This window comes from Anolis carolinensis, chromosome 4 (genome assembly GCF_035594765.1).
Source record: "Anolis carolinensis isolate JA03-04 chromosome 4, rAnoCar3.1.pri, whole genome shotgun sequence".
Taxonomy (NCBI): domain Eukaryota; kingdom Metazoa; phylum Chordata; class Lepidosauria; order Squamata; family Dactyloidae; genus Anolis; species Anolis carolinensis.
Genome location: NC_085844.1, coordinates 195,303,886 through 195,325,425, shown reverse-complemented (window position 1 = coordinate 195,325,425; position 21,540 = coordinate 195,303,886). Strand labels below are relative to the sequence as shown.

General features: G+C 37.5%; 1 protein-coding gene across 7 annotated transcripts in view; it reads right to left on the bottom strand.

Annotated features, from left to right (window-relative positions):
• foxp4 (forkhead box P4) overlaps positions 1–21,540 on the bottom strand; it is a 206,002-nt gene that overhangs the window by 164,124 nt on the left and 20,338 nt on the right. Inside the window, exon 1 of one of the 7 annotated variants that reach the window (XM_062978485.1) lies at positions 3,036–3,521. The exons of 5 other annotated variants lie outside the window; for them this stretch is intronic. The gene's annotated coding sequence lies outside the window, so the exon portion shown is untranslated. Of the gene's footprint in view, positions 1–1,121; positions 1,145–3,035; positions 3,522–21,540 lie in introns of those variants that run through there. One more of the 7 variants, XM_062978486.1, reaches the window with a different exon arrangement.

Below are 21,540 nucleotides of genomic sequence, written 5' to 3'. Positions count from 1 at the left end.
TTCAGTACAATAAGTGAAGTTGGGATATGTGCAATAATGACAGGAACGGCTCCTACAATATGATTTCAGATTGTGTTGTTTTAATAATTGGTTTTAATGATTATGTTTTTACTTCTATGCTTTAATCTATGTTTATTTAATTATATGTTGTTTTACATGGCATTGAATTATTACCCATTGTAAGGCCGCTCTGAGTCCCCCTTCCGGGTGATAAGGGCAAGGTATAATACAGCAAATAAATAAATAAATAAATAAATAATAGGTGCACTTAGGAGTTTCTTCCCTGAACTTAATGTGATCTACAGTCAGTCCTCCATCCACATGCACTGGGAACAGGGACACAGGATGCCCATGAAGGTGAACATCCACAAATAAATTGCTAGGGGTTATTTCCTTGAGGGAACACTTATCTAAGAATTTCTAGCTGTTCCAGCTCAACTCTATGGTCAACATGCTGGAAGCTGATCACAGAATCACATTGGGAGGAATCTAGAAATTCCTAGGGAGATGTTTTCTTTATAAATTTATAGGTCCTCCGGTATGACTAGAGGAAGTTGACCACATAGTCACACGAAGGACCTAGAGATTCCCAGAGATATCATTTTAATCAAAACCATGAAAAATCAAATCCATAAGTCAAAACAGCAAATGTGGAGGAACAACTGTACTTCTGAATAAATGTGCATTTGATTGCACCCTTTATTTTTTGAAATGGAGTGGGGAAAAATGTTGCTAACTTCCAAAGCTTATTACACCAGTTTATCCCATTGGAACTACTCTTTAGTAAGGAACCTGGCATATCCAAACCTTGGGGGACTAATGAAAAGAAAGTAGTAGTATTGCAATAATTCAAGAGAACAATGCTATGAACTGAGTAATGTAATATTTGTGGACACTTTAGCACTGGCTCATTTAATTGTAATTGTGCAGAAATATTTATGCTGAAATGCAAATAGAAGTTGTTGTTGTTGTTTTGAATCTTCAAATCACTTCTGATTATGATGGTCCTAAGGTGACCCTATCACGGGGTTTTCTTGGCAAGGTATTATGTCAGAGGATTGTGTCAGAAGGTCAGAGGGGGGTTATCTTTGCCCTCCTCTGAGACTGAGAGTGTTGCTTACCCAGTGCGCTTCCGTGGCTGAACAAGGGTCCAAAACTCAAACTTCTTCAGCATGCTGGCTCTGTAAGTCAATGCCTTTCGTTGAAAAATATTTTTAACGTAAGTTAGCAGATTTCCAACTTAATTCATCACTTAATTCATCTTAATTACCACGTTCCTATCACTGGTTATCAATACAGTAGACAGGAAATGTAAAGGAGCTGTTGATATAACTACAGCCTGTTCCTATAGCGTAACTAAATAGATTCCCATCAACAACTATGGCAGGGTACATCATGTTGTTTTGGTTCAGAGCCATGTGAGCACAAACCAGAACAAGAATGCAGTATATAGCCAGGTGACACCCAAGAACATTCCACTTTCCTCTAAATGACATCCCATCAATGTGGGCAGACTGTCTGCCCACATTGTACAGGTGTGTCTCTGCGTTCTTGAAACACAGACATGGTTGGTAAGATATATCACAATGGCAGTCAATGAGAATTGACAACTGGAAGATTTTGACAACCCTGACAGGCTTTGTTTACTGAAAAAACCTTGTTTCATGCAAAGCATCTTTCAAAAAATTAAAAAGAGAAGTAAAACATCAAAGAAGCAATACTACTTTTTCCAGTCTCTCTGGGAACAATAATCACATATCGAAGTAAAACATACAAAAGAGCTATGGGAAGGGGGGTACTAGCCATCCTTCAATTATGGACTGAAGATTTGCAAATGGATTGCTCATTATTGACCATCTCAGCAGGAAATTTGAAAAAGTGTTTCAAAAACAATATTACCTAATTTTATCTCACTTTCTATGTTTGCTTCAAGTATACCTCTTACTTGAAAAGAAAGAAAGAAAGAAAGAAAGAAAGAAGCTACAAGCGTAGAAAGAGAACGACCTAATACCATATGGCAGAAAGTCATATTAATTACAGCTGCTTTTTAATTAACAATTGCTTAATCTGAGCAGTAACATTTGCCTTGACATCTTTTGACTCTCCGCTAACCTGTGAAGTGCATATGCCATGCCAAGTCATCAATTAATTTTTATTGACGTTTGCTTCCCCTAAACAGGCACAAAACTACGGTTTTCCAATTAACACCTCCACACTCTCTAATTAGTGCAATTAACAGACTGATGGATGCCTGGGGTTTCCCTGGAAGGGAGAGCACAGAGATCAGCTGGTTTTGCTATGTGGACACAGATCTCCCACAGAGACTAAGGACACAGAACAATGCATACATGTTATTCTTTCAAATTTTAAAAACGAGTATTTGCAGATGTGTACATATAATTGCACATATACATAGAATAAAACCTTAGATGTGTAATAATAAACCCCCAAAATAAGAATATTGATGAAAGCATTCAGCATCAACATGCATTTTTTCAGCAGCCATTCATATTTTGGAAGCACTCTGAATTTTTCACATTAATGATAGTGCTATCATACACAAAAACTGCCTGGACCCTCAATATACTCTTCATGCTTCCCCTTTCACAACTTATTCCTTTGACTACAGAGAACATACTTCCCTTACATCACCTCAACTGCAATATTTAGAGGAATGCCACCCACTGAACCTGAGTCTTTACCATATTATTTCTCTTTTCTTGCTACTAAATATAAGGCTAACACCACATGCTCTCTATCCCACTTCACTTTTAAGACCCTACCTTCATATATTCCAAAATAGGAAAGGCAACCTAAGATGCTTGCAGCAAGAGTTACAAGGAAAGATGAGGATCCTGTACCCATCGGAGTATTTATAGACTCCAAGCTCCAGTCATGCCAAGGCTTAAGGGGTTGGACACCCAACAAAGCTGAATAGGTCAAAGGTTCCCCTCCTTTTTAGAGCATCTGTAACTGATATTCCAACTCTGCACATATTTTGCAACAGATTCCTGCTTCAATCATAAATTAATCACCTCATAGCCCTGTGCTTTGCTCTTACAAACACAGAATAAATAACTTCTCTTGCCAAGAATGTATTTGTTACGGAGAGCAACAAGAAACTCCATGAGTTCACATCTTTCCCAATGGTGAAGCCAACTGCCACAGAACCTTCTTCCATCAAAGGTTCTGCTGTTGCCTTCCCTACCCAATGGATTCCCTATACAAAACACAACAGACACCTGTATACATTATAAAGACTCATGTCTTCTACTTAATAAATGTCCCTTGCAAAAACAAAGCTCAAAGACCATCTGACACAATCTTTTATACTCAGCAGTAGAAAAACATGGAAAGCAGTTGTAAGAATGTCCTTTAATCTTTCTTTGCAAAATGTTGAGATAGCTAAATACCTAAGAATGTATAATACTGTATGTTAACGGTGCTGTGCTTCATCTAGCAAGAAAAATAGGGACAAGCAAGAGAGAAAATTCATCTCTATCTTGATTTTGTGAACAGCATATGTGTTAACTGTCAGAAAGCATTCTTGTGCTCCAGACCCAAATGGTCAAAATCAACACCATTCATGCACTTGCCTTCCACTTTGTCTCTCACTGAATTTAGAGAATACCGAATATGCAACATTACAAGCAAGAGAGGAGATGGTACATCACAACTATAGTGTCTATGGAGCAAACTATTCCTGATTACTCAATGATGGAAGCCAAACCAAACACATCCCAGATAGGGTTACACACAAAATCGCGTAGGTGTAGAAATACATGTTCCTATATCCAAATCCATGGATAGTCTGAGCCATCAAAAACAAACCAAATTAGTCTGAAAAGTAATTATGAAGCTCAAATTTACAGGACTACACTTTTTTTTTAAATACTACAGTACAGTAGAGTCTCACTTATCCAACATAAGTGGGCCGGCAGAACGTTAGATAATCGAGTATGTTGGATAATAAGGAGAGATTAAGGAGAAGCCTATTAAACATCAAATTAGGTTATGATTTTACAAAATAAGCACCAAAAACATCATGTTATACAACAAATTTGACAGAAAAAGTAGTTCAATATGCAGTAATGCTATGTAGTAATTACCGTATTTACGAATTTAGCACCAAAATATCACGATGTATTGAAAACATGGACTACAAAAATGTGTTGGATAATCCAGAACATTGGATAAGCGAATGTTGGATAAGTGAGACTCTACTGTATACATTTGAAGCTTACCCCCCATTGGAAAATTTAGGAAACAGACCAATTTTCTATCATACCTTAGCATAAAACTATTTTGAATATTGCTGCAGAATTCGGTCTGAGGTCTGGTTAGCTGCTGGAACATACTCTTGGTAAACATAATTTTAGAGATCGAAATTCACACAGCTGTAAGACAATTCATACTCAGTAACTAATTCTGCAATTTCAGCCCCTCCCCGACATTTCAATCAAATTGGTTTGCCCAATACATTCTTTCAGACTCTGGATGCACAGAGAAAGGAAAAACTGGAGCCCAGGAACAACACTGTATTTATCAACCCCAGCAAAATACAAAAGGTCTTCACTCAGAAGTGAATACAAAAGGTCTTCACTCAGAAAAGAAACACATCAACCTGGAGCTAAGCAACTGCTTCAATACCCAATGACAAGGGTTAACAAAGTTAGCTGCAGAGTTAGCTGGTACACCATCACGTGAAAGTGGTGAAACAACAGTTTTGCTAGGCACCCTCAAGAAGTTTTGTTGTACAGCATCCATATCCAGCAAAGTCAATAGTCAGGGATTATACATATAATCTGAAACACCTAAAGGGTACTTGAATTGCCTGCTGTGAAAAGGAACAAAGTCCCAAACTACCACAGCAAGTTATACAACAAGACCAGTTAATCTTGCCCTTAATTGGGCACTTAAACTTTACAACAAAAGGGAAAATAATGTTTTAAGATGCCATGAAGATAGTCCCTAAGGCAAACCTATAATTGGGTTTTCTTGGCAAGATTATACAAACAAAATAAAAGTAAACAAGGAACTGAGTTGTTTCCAGCTGATACAGTATTTTCATGTACAGTAGAATCTCGCTTATCCAACCTTCGCCTATCCAATGTTCTGGATTATCCAACACAGTAAGCCTTTTAGTAGTCAATGTTTTTGTAGTCAATATTTTCAATACATTGCAATATTTCGGTGTTAAATTCATAAATACAGTAATTACTACATAACGTTATCATGTATTGAACTGCTTTTTCTGTTGATTTATTGTAAAACATGATGTTTTGGTACTTAATTTGTAAAATCATAATGTAATTTGACGTTTAATAGGCTTTTCCTTAATCCCTCATTATTATCCAACATTTCTGCTTATCCAACGTTTTGCTGGCCTGTTTATGTTGGATAAGCGAGACTCTGCTGCATTTAGATTTTTGTTGTCCAAATTTTATTAACACATCTCAGAAAATGGCCGAGAGAAACATCTAAACCTCTTTAACTGAGGAACTGAGAAGTTCCTTGAATAGATAGAAAGATAATATTAAAGCAGTGGTTCTTAAATGCATGAGATGAGGAACCAGCCAAAGGTTTACCGCAATGGGCCAAGGACCAAGGCAAAATGTCATGTCCAAAACTGTAACATCAGGACTCAAGTTCTTCAAGTCTAAATCCAAAAATCTATACACTGATGCAGGGGTCCTCAAACTTTTTAAGCCGAGGGCCGGTCCACAATCCTTCAGACTGTTGAGGGGCTGGATTATCATTTTAAAAAAATACAAACAAATTCCGATGCACATTGCACATGTCTTATTTGTGGTGCAAAAACAACAACAACAAGAACAATGAAATAACAATACAATATTTAAAAATAAAAACAATTTTAACCAACATACATTTATCAGGATTTCAATGGGAAATGTGGTCCTGCTTCTGGCCAATGAGATAGTCAAGTTAATTAAGATTGTTGTTGTTGTTGTTGTTGTTGTTGTTGTTGTTGTGTGCCTTCAAGTCATTTCAGACTTTGGGTGAGCCTAAGTCTAAAATTTATTTATTATTTATTTATTTACTGCATTTATTTACTACATTTGTATCACACCCTTCTCACCCCAAAGGGGATTCAGAGTGGCTTACAAATTATATGCACATACAATATATTATATTATTAGCATAGCACAATATTTGCATTATATATTACTATATTGAACTATACCACTATACTGTAATATTATTAGTAATATCATATGTAATATAGAATATATAATTAATATTATTATATGGTATTATTATCAGTGTTATATTGTATTACATTATAATATTATTATCAATATTATATGTATATGCAATATATTATATTATAAAACTGAGGGCGGGGGCCAGGTAAATGACCTCGGAGGGCCGCATCCGGCCCCCAGGCCTTAGTTTGGGGACCCCTGCACTGATGCATCATAGTAGTTCCTATTTCACAGAAGATTTCAAAACATTGGCTACCTTGATACTGTCTCCAAACTCACTCTAGACTAATATCAAATGTAGAAGAAATATGCCTCCCCTACTCATGGAAGCACTTCAGACTGTAAGAATTTTTTTTACAGTAAGCAGACCCAAAATCACAGATATCTGGAAGATAAGTGTCATCACAATAGTGCTATTATTTTCTCCCAAACACTTTACTTCCAGTCTCTGCTTCAGCATATGTATTCTTCCTCAGTATTCTTCCTCAGGTCTAGGCACTACTAAGACTTCAGAAAACAGCTCCTTAATCTTAAAAGGCTTTGGGTTCAGGAGGAGAAGAACAACCTGGGATTGCTCGGAGTGGCTTTTTACCCTTTAATTAATGCACAAACACATGGAAATGTGGGAAAGGATTAGAAAATAAAATCTGCAAGAGCTAAAATGAATTTAAAGCATTACAGTAAATTAGAAGAGATTTAAGGAAGCAAGGATTGGCTTAGTCCAGGCACCCCCTTTAATGGGATCACACCTATGAATGCTTTCATCTACTACTTTCATCTGACTGCAACTTTTTTATTTTGGAAGAAGTCACCTTTGAGCCTTCCTCATGTATTAATACAGCACTTAAAAGAGTATCACAAGTTCCATTGCAAGTCTCATGCTTCTACACTTTTTCCTTTGCCGATCTTGTGCTGGCTATGTCCCATATTCATTTTAATGAAAAAAATTGGAACACAGCACAAGAAAAACAATGTGTGTGTGTGTGTTCATTCCTTTCCTATGTATTTTAACAAATCCTTGAATTTGCAAAGTTCCTGGGAAATCCCATGTTAGTATTTCTAAAGAAGAAAGAAGTGATCAACAGTGGTTACCTGGACTTAACATTTCATGTTGTCTCTTTCCACCCATATCACCGAAATAACGGGTTTCCCTGTACATATGGGATTCCTATTTATGACTGAAGAAATACCATCTAAAAACTGAACTAGCCCAAACAATACACAGTTGGCAAAGTATTTAGAAATAACTGGAGACTTTTACAGAAAATGTTCAACAGGTAAAACTGAATGCAGATTTGGAAAGGGTCAATATATTAATTCAACCCATTAGAACTGTCCCACCATCTATAAAATATGAAGCAAAATTATTGTGCATCAAGGGATATCAAGTTAGCAAAGACCAGACTCCCCAATACATTTGCTAGGCCTTCTGGAAATGGCCATTGCACGGTGGCAGAGTATGTGCAAGCATCCTATGCTGTATCTGTAATATACTCAAGCAAGACCGGGGATGTTTGAAGCCACAGGAGGCCAATTTTAATCACTGTAGACAGTATTGCACTAAAAAGGCCAATGATCCAAACTGGTACAATGCATCTTCCTACTTTCCTTCAATCTGGAAGAAATCAGATAAGTCTTAAATAATTCTGCAGCTACAGTGTCTTTAGCCAGGGCTGAACTGTATCCAGCCAGGTTCAAACCCAAAGCCTCCCTCCCTCCAGAAGAAAGGAATGCCTGGGTGAAGCAATTGGCCTGCTTTTGCTGCCTACAGCAACTGAAAAGGTGCCAGGCACTGGCATTCTGGTTTCACCCACTGCTTGCTTTCTGTTGAGCTCTTGAAAAGATTTTTTTTAAAAGAGCCCCACTCTATCTCATTAAGAAAGTAAACACAAGAGCCATCTAAGTGTCTAATTAAGCTTCTAATTAGTCCCTGCTTGTTACTAATGCAAATTAGATTACGCCGCTTAACTACAGCATGTCCACAACACCCTTGTTAATTGCGGCCTTTTGAAATTAAATTACTCCCTAATTAGCATATCAAAGCCATTGATTCGAAGCCAGGAAAGATGAGGGCAGAAGGAAGCTGAACGCCAAGTTTTGTTAATCAGGGAGGACTAATTAAATAGTGACGTTGCACACTCAGGGGCTCCTGCCTCACTGTTTAGGAGACTCAGGAAGTCACGCACGTGTGTGGCTGGAAAGAAGCCTACATTAAGGGTGGTGGAACATCCTTCGGTGAATTCATCTTGCAGAATATGAAAGAAGGGAAACTACTATTTGCCAATCCCAGTCTTTTTCAGAGATGGCCAAGCTAAATTCCCAAAAGGTTTGAGGTGGGAGTGTATCTCTCTTCCGGTAGCTCTAATACAACAGCTATTGTTAAGTCATCCAAATAAGAGAGATCACTAAGGCATACGTAACATAAAGTGAAACCATGTGCGCCATCAAATATATGCTCAGGAAGGAACTGCACTAATCCTAAACTCTCCACTGGGGAAGGAAAAAATACTCTTAATTATTTATTTTAATTATTTTTTAAAATTGGGAATACAGTGTTTCCTCACTCATCGTAGGGGTTAGGTTCCAGGACCACGCGCAATAAGTGAAAATCCGCGAAATAGGGACACTATATTTATTTTAATATTTGTACATTATTTTACACACTATTTTATGTCTTTATTAACCAATCGTGTGTTGATAAATCACCTCCTTCTCCTCCAGTTGCCGCTTGGGCTCCTTTTCTCTCCCTTCAGCTTCTCCTTCCTCTCTTCCTTAGGCTGTAAATTGTAATTTTTTATGATTTATAATAGTCTTTTAGAGTTTATTGAAAAACCACAAAATAGCGAATTCGCAAAAAGTGAACCGCGAAGTAGTGAGGGAACACTGTAATCAGGGAACTCAGCCAGAAAAAATAATAAACCAGTGAGAATCTTGCAAAGCATTTTCTTGTGTGCAATGTCCCAAAGTTTAGCAGTTATTTTTTGCTGAGAAAACAAATGGTCATTTTCACAAAAGTCTGTTTTCTATAAAGAAAATGTAAGGAAAATAGGGTTTTTGTGCAAAAGAGTATAGTGATACCTTGACTTACAAGTTTAATTTGTTCGTTGATTGAGCTCTTAACTCAACATGCTCTTATCTCAAAGCAATTTTTTCATTGAAATGCTATTGATCTGTTCTAATCCCGTCCCCCATTTTTGTTATGTGTTTTAAAATAAGAAAATGTACTTTATGAATAACAAATAATGTATAATGCACATTCACATGGAACAATAAAAAAGAAAAATCAACGTTAAAATGGTAGGACAAAGTTGTGGCAAGGAAGCACAAAGCAAAGAGGCATAAGCATCATTTTCTTCATACTGTACTCATTCCAGCCTCCCTCCCTCTCTTGCACTCTCTTTCTCTCTTTTCATGAAGCCAAACATACTAGGAATAAAAACCACACAAAATCAACTAACCCAAATTTCCTCAAAGCAGACAAGAGCAAAGCGGACAGCAACCTCCCAGAGCGGACAAGAACACAAGGCATGGAGGCATGAGGCATTGAGGCTGCTCCCTTGGAGCCCTGAACTCTCGTGCAAGCACTCCCTCTGGTGCTAGCTCTTAACTCAAAATGCTGCTCCTACCCTGTTTCCCCTAAAATAAGACATCCCCAGAAAATAAGACCTAGTAGAAGTTTTGCTGAATTGCTAAATATAAGGCCTCCCCCAAAAGTAAGACCTAGCAAAGTTTTTGTTTGGAAGCAGGCCTGGTGCCTGCCAAACAGAACACCAAAGCATGCAGAATTGGTAAATGTACATATCAGTTGTACATGGGAATAATGGTAGTAACAAGAAATTCTTGACAGGATTCACAGTTTGTCTGGTTATGCTGAGAAGACAACTACTGTACAGTATATAATAAATGTTCATTATTTTGTTCAACAATAAATGTGAATTCTTCTTCATGGAAAAATAAGACATCCCCTGAAAATAAGACCTAGAGTATCTTTGGGAGCAAAATTTAATATAAAACACTGTCTTATTTTCAGGGAAACACGGTATGTCAAAGTGAAATCTGGGCCGAGCAACAGCTCTTAACTCAAAATGGTCTTAAGCTGGGATGCTCTTAAGTACAGGTTCCACTGTATGTGCTTTTCTCTGTAGAATAACACCCTTGCAACACATTCAAATATAAAGAGAATACCATAGAGGAATGTTCATTGTCTTTCACATTGGGGAGAAAATTACTTATAGCTATTCAAAATAGTCAAGGTTTCATATCTCTTCTCTCCATGTGCTGTTTGTTTTATACTGGCTTATCCCATTTGCACAATTTTTTAGGAATTCACCAGCATTTTAACGTCTAATTTACCTAAGACTGGGATTTAAGGAGCTGGAGAATGTTGCACTGTTGGAGACAAAATATTTTCAGTTTTGCACAGTTGCCTTCTGATGCAAGTCATAATGAAGACAGAAAGATTTTAACTGAGCTATTACACAAAATAATACTCTTTGTAACAAATCCTTTAGTACTTCTTAAAGACTGATATTTAAGTGTTGTTTATTTATTTTATTTAAAGTATTTTTTATCTAGCACTAACACCAAAAATGTTCAGAGAATGGCTCAAGTACAGTCAATAAAAGATAGATATATGAACTGTCATGGACCAAAGTCCATATCATCAGATACTTGAAATGTTATTTTCAACTGGCAAACACCAATATGGGAGGGAGGGAAGAGGGAATCATATACACTATAGATCTAAAAGCAAATGAGGTGCAAGACAGTACAGTCTATAAAACTTTACACAGAGCTGATATGCATAAAATATACATATTAATATACTTCAGTTAACAGAACTGATGTGCTTCTGAGCATTATTTCTTTAATAGGAAGGTTTGCATCAGAAGCAGATACAATAGGAAATAAATAGCATAGTTTCCTTAACACACACACAACTGAAAAGGGCAGTTCAACACATTTCAGCATACATTTTATTCATATCTAGCTATATGCACATGTGGCATGAAACCAAGCCAGGTTAACCATGTGCAAATAAACAAAAACAAAACAAAACCTCTGCAGTCCAGTGAAAAACTTCTCAAATGCACACTGGGGTGAATTTTTTCCCTTTCTTTCATCAACCTCCATTATTCTTATGATTTCCATTTGTATGGCCAAATATACTACTTTTTTTTCATGCTGGACAGACACACATTGGCAGATAATATGCATGGCTATGATAAGATCAGCTAACGTTGAATCCCACACTTTCCTATCTGAAGCATCATTGCATTGTTTCCTATAGAACCTCTTTAGCAAAACAACACTGAAAGTCTGTGTCTCTCCACTCTTCTTTTGCCATCTTTGCAATGTCGACATTGCTAACAAACCTCTAGCTGTATAGAGGACAATACAGGTTGGGTGGCCATAAAAAGACTGTTAAAACTTTCACATACATTTTCAGTTGGGGTCTGGGGAATGGTGGACTGCAATGTGAAAAACTATTGATATTTGTAAATGATCGTGTTGGGTGCACCAATTTGTACATTGTAAGCATAAATCTGATGCTTTGCTGAAACTGAAGGCCAACGATTTGGAAGACTGGCAGATGTCCTATAGAAACTGTGACCCCAGTTTTATTTAAAGGAATATGAGGGTCCTTAAATATTCCATAGGGGCCCCTGGTGGCACAGTGCGTTAAAGCGCTGAGCTGCTGAACTTGCGGACCAAAAGGTGCCAGGTTCAAATCCCGGGAGCGGAATGAGCGCCCGCTGTTAGCGCCAGCTCCTACCAACCTAGCAGTTCGAAAACATGCAAATGTGAGTAAATCAATAGGTACCGCTCCGACGGGAAGGTAACTGCGCTCCATACAGTCATGCTGGCCACATGACCTTGGAGGTGTCTACGGACAACGCCGGCTCTTCGGCTTAGAAATGGAGATGAGCACCAACCCCCAGAGTCGGTCACGACTGGACTTAACGTCAGGGGAAAATCTTTACCTACCTTAAATATTCCATTACATGGTCAAAAAAATTAAAAGGTTTTTCAGAAGTACAACCATTTTGACACTGTTTTCTGGTTTATGTGTAAAAAAACCCCAACTATTATGGTCTCTTAGTCACAGAAAACAATTCTTGAACACTATATAATTTCTTCATTCCCTCGCTAAGCAATAACAGTCTGAATCATCACTACAGGGATACCAAAAGAGCTTGATACAGTCCTTCAAAAATAGTTACCTAGCTGACTCAACAGTAAAAAAGATGTTCTTTGCAGCTACATTTTAAAAAGTAAACATATCCATTCAAAACCTATGTTCAAGTACATTTTATAGGAAAAGGTTCCATGAGTCGCTGCATTGGCCATGTAGCAAAATACATAAAAATGCAAAATCTACAAAAGGGTGATATCTTCATTGATAAATCAAGATGAATAAAATACACTGTGCAACCTTTTGAAGCTCCACTGGTTTCTTCATCAGGCAAAAGATGGTAAAAAAAAGCATGCAGGAGAAGGAAGGTGACAATGGTAAAATCACTGGCCAACATTTTGTATCACTTTTTTGTTGTTGTTGTAGTCAACTATTCTGAGGAATCTCAGTACAGGAAAAAGTCACTCCCTTTTTGTCCAGGTGGGGACCAGGACAATAAAAGACAGGAAATAAAATCTCAACTCTATTAGCAACAAAAAGTTAGCTTCCCTTGAGTTCCAGGTTGGCCCTGTCCTGTGTGATGCTGGCTGCTGTTTTCTTAGGCAGAATTTCTTTTTAAAAGTCCCTGTACATCTGGAAAAGCTTTTTAGGTGCTTTATAGATAAAACTTGCTAATTGTAGTCCAAATGGAAGAGGCAAAAACCTCAAAGAGTTAAGTCCCACTCCATTTGGTCTCTTTTCTTTAAACTTTCCCTTGTTGCAGCAAAATTATGTATCTTCAAATCTAGGAAACACATCCAATTTTCTATGAGCCTGGTGAGCTTGGCTAATGGAGTCCTACCTAACTGTGGCAATCCCGCAAAAGTTTTTGGTTTTTTTTTAAGGAGAAAGAGGTGGGTTTTCTTTATTAAAAGGTTCACATAGGGATGTTTTTGTAGCACAAGCCTATGGAACCCTATTCTTAATTGACGCTATTCTACACCATTTTCAATAACAGTTGGACCAAACCTTTCAGTGGAAAACAAAAAACAAAACAAAGCAGAGAATCCATATTATATTTCTGTTATGCAGACTTACTCGTAAGCCTGACGCTGCTAGTAGATGTGTTGTACCTGTTCCATAGTTACCTTGCTTGATATCTATGTTTTTTTCATTGCCATCATTTTTAAATCTATATGTAAGCTTTTTAGAAGAAGTCTAAAATATATGGGTATATGTTAGTGTGCATATAAGAACAGCTGAAGAAAACATATTGTAACTAAGAAATGATTCTGCACAGAGAAATCAACAAAGAAGACCTTTTGCTTTATGAGTTAAACAAACTGGAGGTTTAAAACAATAACCTTAAAATGAGCACCACATACAAGTTTTTATACTTGTTAAGACGTTACTGTCTTAACAAGAATAAATACTTGTGCTTTTATGCTGGAGGATCATGAATAGAAGTGGGGGACTGAGGGAGAGTGAAATCTGCTCTCACACAACGCTATTCTGTTTCAGTATAAAACTTCCTCCATCCACTGCGTACAAATTAAATACGGTGTTACTGCGATAGGGAGTTCTGAACTTCAAAAAACCCTGGAGTTTCACAGTAAAATTTCATAAGATCTCTCTCTCTCTCTCTCTCTCTCTCTCTCTCTCTCTCTCTCTCTCTCTCTCTCTCTCGAGGTTTGTATTATTTCTTTAAAATTTATTTCAATACACTTATGTGAAAAAGTCAGTACCATTTATTTCCCCTTTTGTCTAAAAAAGCAGAAAAGGGGACAAAGAGTTGAGAAGTTAATAAAGTGGCAGAAAAGTCTATTCAAATTGAGGAAACCTGTCTCGTGGGAAGAACCGAAATTCGCAACAAAAAATTACTTGATCAGAGAAAAGAAGCAGGTTTAAGAGAAGGTAGAGTATATTTTTAATTGAAAGGGAGATTCAAATGAAATATCCAATATCCCCATTTGAAAGAGAATGAAATCCAACCATATTGCTAAGAAACTGCTAACGTGCTAACAATTCCACACACACACACACATCTTCTTAGGAAGTCAGAAGAAGAGGAGGTTTCCTTTCTATATGAAGATACCCCAAGAAAGGGTGGTGGGGAGAAAGAAAAAAGTTTTATTCATTTATTTTACAAGAAGAGTAAAATAATAAAAAAGCAAGTTTTATAATGTCAGAGTGTTTGGAAGAAGTGGTAGAAGGGAAAGAAAAAGAGTGTTTTTAAAAAGCAGCTAAGAACAGAAGGACCAGCTCCAACCACCCGCCGTACGAGCCTCCTTCCCAACGAGATTCAATTAATTGATAACAAGAGGCATCAAATTAATTTTTCAAGGATGTTAGATTTTGATGAAGGAAAAATCTCTCTGATTTTAATCGGGGCGGCGTTTAAAAGGCATAAATGAATATCCCTTTCTAATCATCTGAGGAGCCGAGGAAGCGCCAAGCGGTTAACGTGCAAATTCAAACCGTTTAATTAGGGGGGTTGGGGAGGTGGCAGCACCAGGAAGGAAAACAGTTTCTCTTTTAAGGAGCTTTTATGAAGAAATTATTTTTTAAAATAAAAAAATCCTCCTGCCATTATGTACTCAAGTAACAGACAAAATTTCAGCTTGGGCCAAAGTCAGGAGTTTCACTATTGAATAGAGATAATTTCCCATCACAACCTAATTAAACACACACACAAATACAAAGCATGAATGAAATTAAACTGTGGGTGGAAAAAAATGAATGAAACAGAATTCCCCCATATAAGTTATGCTTTCATTGCTTTCTAGTACAGGAAACCTATCCTTCACACTTGCACATGGATACAAGGCCACAGTAATTATCAGGAAATTAAGGAAGCAGACACAACGTACAAAAAAATTAAATGAATTAAAGGGAAGTCTCATCTCTCAACCTGTGGGTCCCCAGATGTTTTGGCCTACAACTCCCAGAAATCCCAGTCAGTTTACCAGCTGTTAGGATTTTTAGGAGTTGAAGGACAAAACATCTGGGGACCCACAAGTTGAGAACCACTGCTGTAGGATGACTCCACTGAGTTTGCATGTACAGTGCCTAGTTGCCCTCATTCATAACTTATAGACAATATTACTAGTAAGAAAGCAAATCTGCTTGACATGATTTTCAGTTCACATACTGTCAACCATTGGAACTTAACATTTCCCCCATGCTTCATCTCACCAAATAAAATATTTCATTTGCAAATTAAAATATATTGCTTCACCACTTAGAAAGTTGGATATATTCATTTATTTTTAAGTTGTTGTCATTGCAAGTGTTAACCACAACTAATGGCTTAATCAGCATCAGATTCAGGGATTCCTGCTTCCTCTAAGGATTTGATTCAAACCATAGTAAACTTAAACTTCAATATATGTTTCTAGGAAAAAATTATTTTTGAACCCTAGAGACAGAAAAGGAGAAGCGAAGTATCTGAAGCTCACCAACCCTGGCCCATAGGAAACACCTAATAGTAAACTGTCGCTATTTAGATCAGTGATTAAGGAAATAAGGAAGTACTGAAAAAGTTATTATGCATCGCATCACTTCATACTCTAGGCTAGAAGTGGATGGGAGGGTGGTCTCCTGAAACCGTTGGAGATCAGATACAAAAAAGGGGAATGAATCAAACTCATGGCATCATCCAAGCAGTAAACTCTTATCAAAAACATGTACGATTATGAGCTCTCTTACTACAGCCATAATTTCCTCATAGGGCAAGAATCTAAAATGACTTTAAAATGTAATAGACAAGTTGGGTTTATGGTTCCTAAATCCTAATGGTGTATTTTATCTATGGCTATTTTAGAGGGTTAGGGATTCTTTCAGAGTAAGATAAGATATTTTCAGTTTTTCCTCTCCTTTTCACATAACCCAGGTGAGGTACTACCTGGGTTTTGACAGTATAAAGCTAAGAAATTCTTAGCCACTACCTGTGAACCTTAATAGACTGAATAGTGGCCAATATACCAACACTAATTCAGACAAAATGCAGACGTTGTTAATGAGTGGCTTGCTTGCCCAACTGTGTGTTGTTCCATCTGGTTTCAAGACAGTTATATGTCTCATTTCCTCCCACAAAGAATAAGAATAAGATTCATATTTGCCCTTGGTTGTTCTAAGTGCCTTTTGTCAGTCTAGGCCTGATGCCCTCCAGATGTTCTGATCTTCAACTCATCTTCAACCCTATAAACTTGTAGCCCTAAATATCTGGAAGGCAGTTATCCTGTTTTGATCACTGCAAATTACAGAGGGCTGCCTCTGGAAACAAACTGGAAAGTTCAGATCTTTTCAGTATCTAGAACCAAGATCTATTTAAAGCAATGATTCTAGCAGGAAAGGCAGTAAAAGCCTGGGAATGGAGAAATAAAAAAATGGAATTTGGAAAATTGGAATAACTATTTGAGTAAGTCCAGTCGGACATTATTACATGTATAACCCAAGAAGATTCACAGGAGGACAAAACAGAAGTACAGTAGAGTCTCACTCGTTATCCAAGGTTCTGGATTATCCAAGCCATTTTTGTAGTCAATGTTTTCAATATATGATATTTTGGTGCTAAATTCGTAAATACAGTAATTACAACATAACATTACTGCATATTGAACTACTTTTTCTGTCAAATTTGTTGTATAATAAGATGTTTTGGTGCTTAATTTGTAAAATCATAACCTAATTTGATGTTTAATAGGCTTTTCCTTAATCCCTCCTTATTATCCAAGATATTCGCTTATCCAAGGTTCTGCCGGCCCGTTTAGCTTGGATAAGCTAGACTCTACTGCAGGGGTCCCCAAACTCCAAGGTCATTTATCTGGCCTCTGTCCTAAACTTTAGACTGAAATGACCTGAAGGCACACAACAACAACAACAATCCTAATTTTTTTACTATTTCATCATAGTCTGGCCCCTCAACAGTCTGAGGGACTGTGAATCGGCTCTCCACTTAAAAAGTGTGAGGACCTCTGCTCTACTGTATATACATTTCACATTAACAAAATTAGAATGTGGTATCACTAGAAAAACACATGACAGTGTACAATTGTATGCCTGAAATATAAAATAGAAATGTTGCACTGGACATGCAATGTTGAAACTACACCACGAAGTGTGCAGACGAAATTTGCTCAAGAGAACCAAGATAGGTTAGTACAAGAAAAAGAGAAGTGCAAGAAAATCTGAGCAGGAAAGCAAGTCTGAAGAATGCATATGTGAAAGAGAATTCCCCTTGGATTACCATCAAAGTAAAAGACTGGCAGGAGGAGTCTAGAAAATATCAGTATCGGCAACTCACATTGGTCCCTGTTCTTGAGTTCAAGTATGTTTTTTAAAAAATTCAGCAGAGTTGACAAGATCTCACATAACTTTAGGCGATATAAATAGACTGATAGTAACATATATGCATTTGAGAAACTGCAAATCGCTTCTGGTGTGAGAAAATTGGCCCTCTGTAAGAATGTTGCCCAGGGGATACCTGGATGAGTTTTTTAAAATGTTTTTACCATCCTTGTGGGAGGCTTTTCTCATGTCCCCACAAGGAACTGGAGCTGATAGAGGGAGCTCATCCGCGCTCTCCCCGGGTTGGATTCGAGATTCAACCTTCAGGTCAGGAACCCAACCTTCAAGTAAGCAGTCCAGCTGGCACAAGGGTTTAACCCACTGCACCACCGGGGCTCCATATATATGCATGACAAAGGGAAATACTAGAGAACTCTTGATTTAACACTACTCCTAAATGTAAGAACTCATGTGTTAGTAGTGATTGAAGAAAGTCATGTTTTGTATGAAAACAGGCCAGAACATAAAGAATCCTTTTTCCAAATAAAACAGTATAAATTGTGGCTTCAAGGAGAAAAATGTAAGTTGCATCCCACCAGCCATGTTGTCCTGACCTGTTACTGACCTTCACATCTGAGTTGTTCACTCCATTGTGACAGCAGTCCTAACATGCAAGTAGCAGGCATAGCAGGCAGCAAAAAACAAAACAAAAGAGTGAGAAAGCCCATGGTGCCCTACCTCGTGATGCAAAGACACTCATGGGAAATCATGCCAGTGGTGCTCAACTTGTGGGTCCCCAGGTGTTTTGGCCTATAACTCCCAGAATTCCCAGCCAGTTTACCAGCTGTTAGGATTTCTGGGAGTTGAAGGCCAAAACATCTGGGGACCGACAGATTGAGAACCACTGCCATAGAGTGAGAAAATGGGAGGGACTACAGAGAAATGAAAGAGGGAGACACAGAAGGAAGCGGGGAGGGAGACAGACATATGAAGAAAAAGAAAGCAAAGGATTTCAGTGAAGCTATGCAATATATCAACAAAATATTTTTACCTACAAGCAATTTAAAATTTAAAATACAGATTAAAATTACAAGAGTAAAAATAATCTGAAACTGTAAAATATTATATGCAGTAACAGCATTCAAAAACAAATCACCCATAAATTGTGCTAGAATTTAAAATTGGGAGCAGAGGAAGAACACTATCTTTCAGTGGAGTTTTCTGTTGCAAGATCAGTTTCTGAAAACAAAACTTTCTATCATACAGTTTTATAAAATAGGAATATGGGTGCCTTTGTTTGTAAACCAAAAATAAAATTCCTAAAAAAAGAATGAAAATAATAATATATTTTCAATGTAAACAAAATTAAAGTATAGTTATTAGTGTTGTAATTTAGTGGCATTAGAATCACAGAATCACAGAACTGGAAGAGACCACACGGGCCATCTAGTCCAACCCCCTGCCATGTTTTCACTAACTTTCCTATCTCTGACCAGTCCTGTATTATTATTCTGTATAACTGATGTATATTAATGTCTCAAGGAGTTACTTCCCCTAAAGATATAGGTCCACGATTTGTGTGTGCTCCTGGATCCAACCCTGAGCCAAGAAGGCCAGGTTTCATTAATGATAGATGGATTTGTTTATTGATTAGTCCTCTGACCATATCAACAGTAAAAGACAGAAGACAAGTATACAAATAAACACAAAACCCTGTCCTAACACTCCTGTAATAATTAGCTAAAATACATTTTTAAAAGGTAAAGGTTTCCCCTGACATTAAGTCCAGTCATATCTGACTCTGGGGGTTGGTGCTCATCTCCATTTCTAAGCCAAAGAGCTGGCGTTGTACATAGACATCTCCAAGGTCATGTGGCCAGCATGACTGCATGGAGCGCGGTTACCTTCCCACCGGAGCGGTACCTATTGATCTACTCACATTGGCATGCTTTCGTATTGCTAGGTTGGCAGAAGCTGGAGCTAACAGTGGGCGCTCACTCTGCTCCCGGGATTTGAACCTGGGACCTTTCAGTCTGGTAGTTCAGCAGCTCAGTGCTTTAACACACTTCGCCACCGGGGCTCCAGTTAGGGCACTTAAAATTTGATTTTAAAAAATTAGAAAAAACATATTAAATTAAATTACAAAATGATTTTAAATAAGTTCATCACCATGACAAGAGACTCAGTTTTGTGAGAGAAAGAGATCTCTCAGGTGGGAACCTTTATAATGAATTTGGCTATGCAGCAGATTGAGTGTAGCTTCTCCCCAGAAAAAAAATAGAAGAGTTTGGCTAGGAGTGAATTTGCTACAGGAATCACAAAACTCCTTTGTTGAAACAGCTTTACCAGCTGCCAGTCTGTTTCTGGATTTAATACAAAATGCCATAAAGACCTATATGGCTCATCCAGGTTATTTGAAGGGGCATATTCTCTCCTATGAATTTGCCTGTGGTTTGAAGGGTTTGATAGGTATCTGCTAGGAATCCCTTTTCTCTGAAACACCACCTGCACTGGTTATGTCCAGTAGGAACATGGGAAAATACACTTTTCATTGGCTACCCCCCGCCCCGCCCCCCCGGGCAGGCTCTGGAACTCCTCCCGGGGAAATTAGACTGATAATTTTCTTATTCCCTTTTCACAGACAAAAAGCCTTTTCTGTTTCAACAGGGATTTTGATTGTATAAGGCTCATCACACCTAAATAATGCACTGAAATTTTGGACTTGTTTTGCTGGTGTATGTGTTCAATGGCTTAAGTTTTAACTGATGTTTGTAATTGTTTAATCTCTTTTCAAGTATTGTATTTTGTAAATTTTAACTATATGTTTTCACCAAAGTGGGGAAAGGTCGGGAAATATATAAATTAATACACAACAACAACCTACAACCTCCCCGTCTAGACACAATAGAAAATTCTGATTTAATGAAATGCAGAATTTCTACACAAAACCCAGCATACAAGGGATATGCACAAAAACTGAACCTTCTTAAACTATGGTTTATAAAATCATTAGCAAATGTCCAAAAATGATCAGAGTATTTTATCGATTATATTAATTCAGACATCACATTTCCCAAAACACACATCAGTTATGTAATGAACCCATGACATAAATTTGCTCCCCCTTTTCCATGATGTGCTACAAATTACATTTAGCAATATATTTCCCATAGAACTAAATATGGCTAAAGCTAACCACCATTAGTCAGATTACATAGTTAGCAAACCATGATTTGAAGACTGGGCATGCAGTTTTATAATTTAACAGCTGGGTTTCCCCTAGCCTCTGTTCCTGCAACCCTCTTCTCACATGTTCTCTTTTGAATCCCTTACACAGCAGTCTTGATTCAGAAGACACAACTTGCATCTTTTAGAAAGTGGCAACCATACTGACAAAGGTCATGGTGAAGAGGGCTCTATGAAATTGTTTGGCAAGTACAATAGCTCCTTTATCCCCCAAAGAAGCTGCAGCTTAGCAAGATGTGTGTGCATTCATGCACATGCATGTGTCAGACTGTATACAATATTGAGAAATTGGAAACAGTAACATTATTGGCACCTAAGGACACCAAGAGTTCCTCTAGATACATAGGTGTAGAATATATAGCATGAGGTTTTTAGACAAATGGATCTAATTTACTTATGTTTTAATTTTTATAATGTATTTAAATGATGTATTTTTATAGTTTTAATTGATTATATGTACTGTTTTTTGTTTTATTATTATGTTCTTGGCATTAAATGTTGCCAACTGTGTAAGCCGCCCTGAGTCCCCCCGGGTGAGAAGGGCGGGGTATAAATTCTGGAAATAAATAAATATACAGGAAAATGTATATATCTACAGTGCAAAGTGAGAGTACTGTATTAATGCAAAGGCTATACATCTGGGAACCCCATTCTCTTAATCTA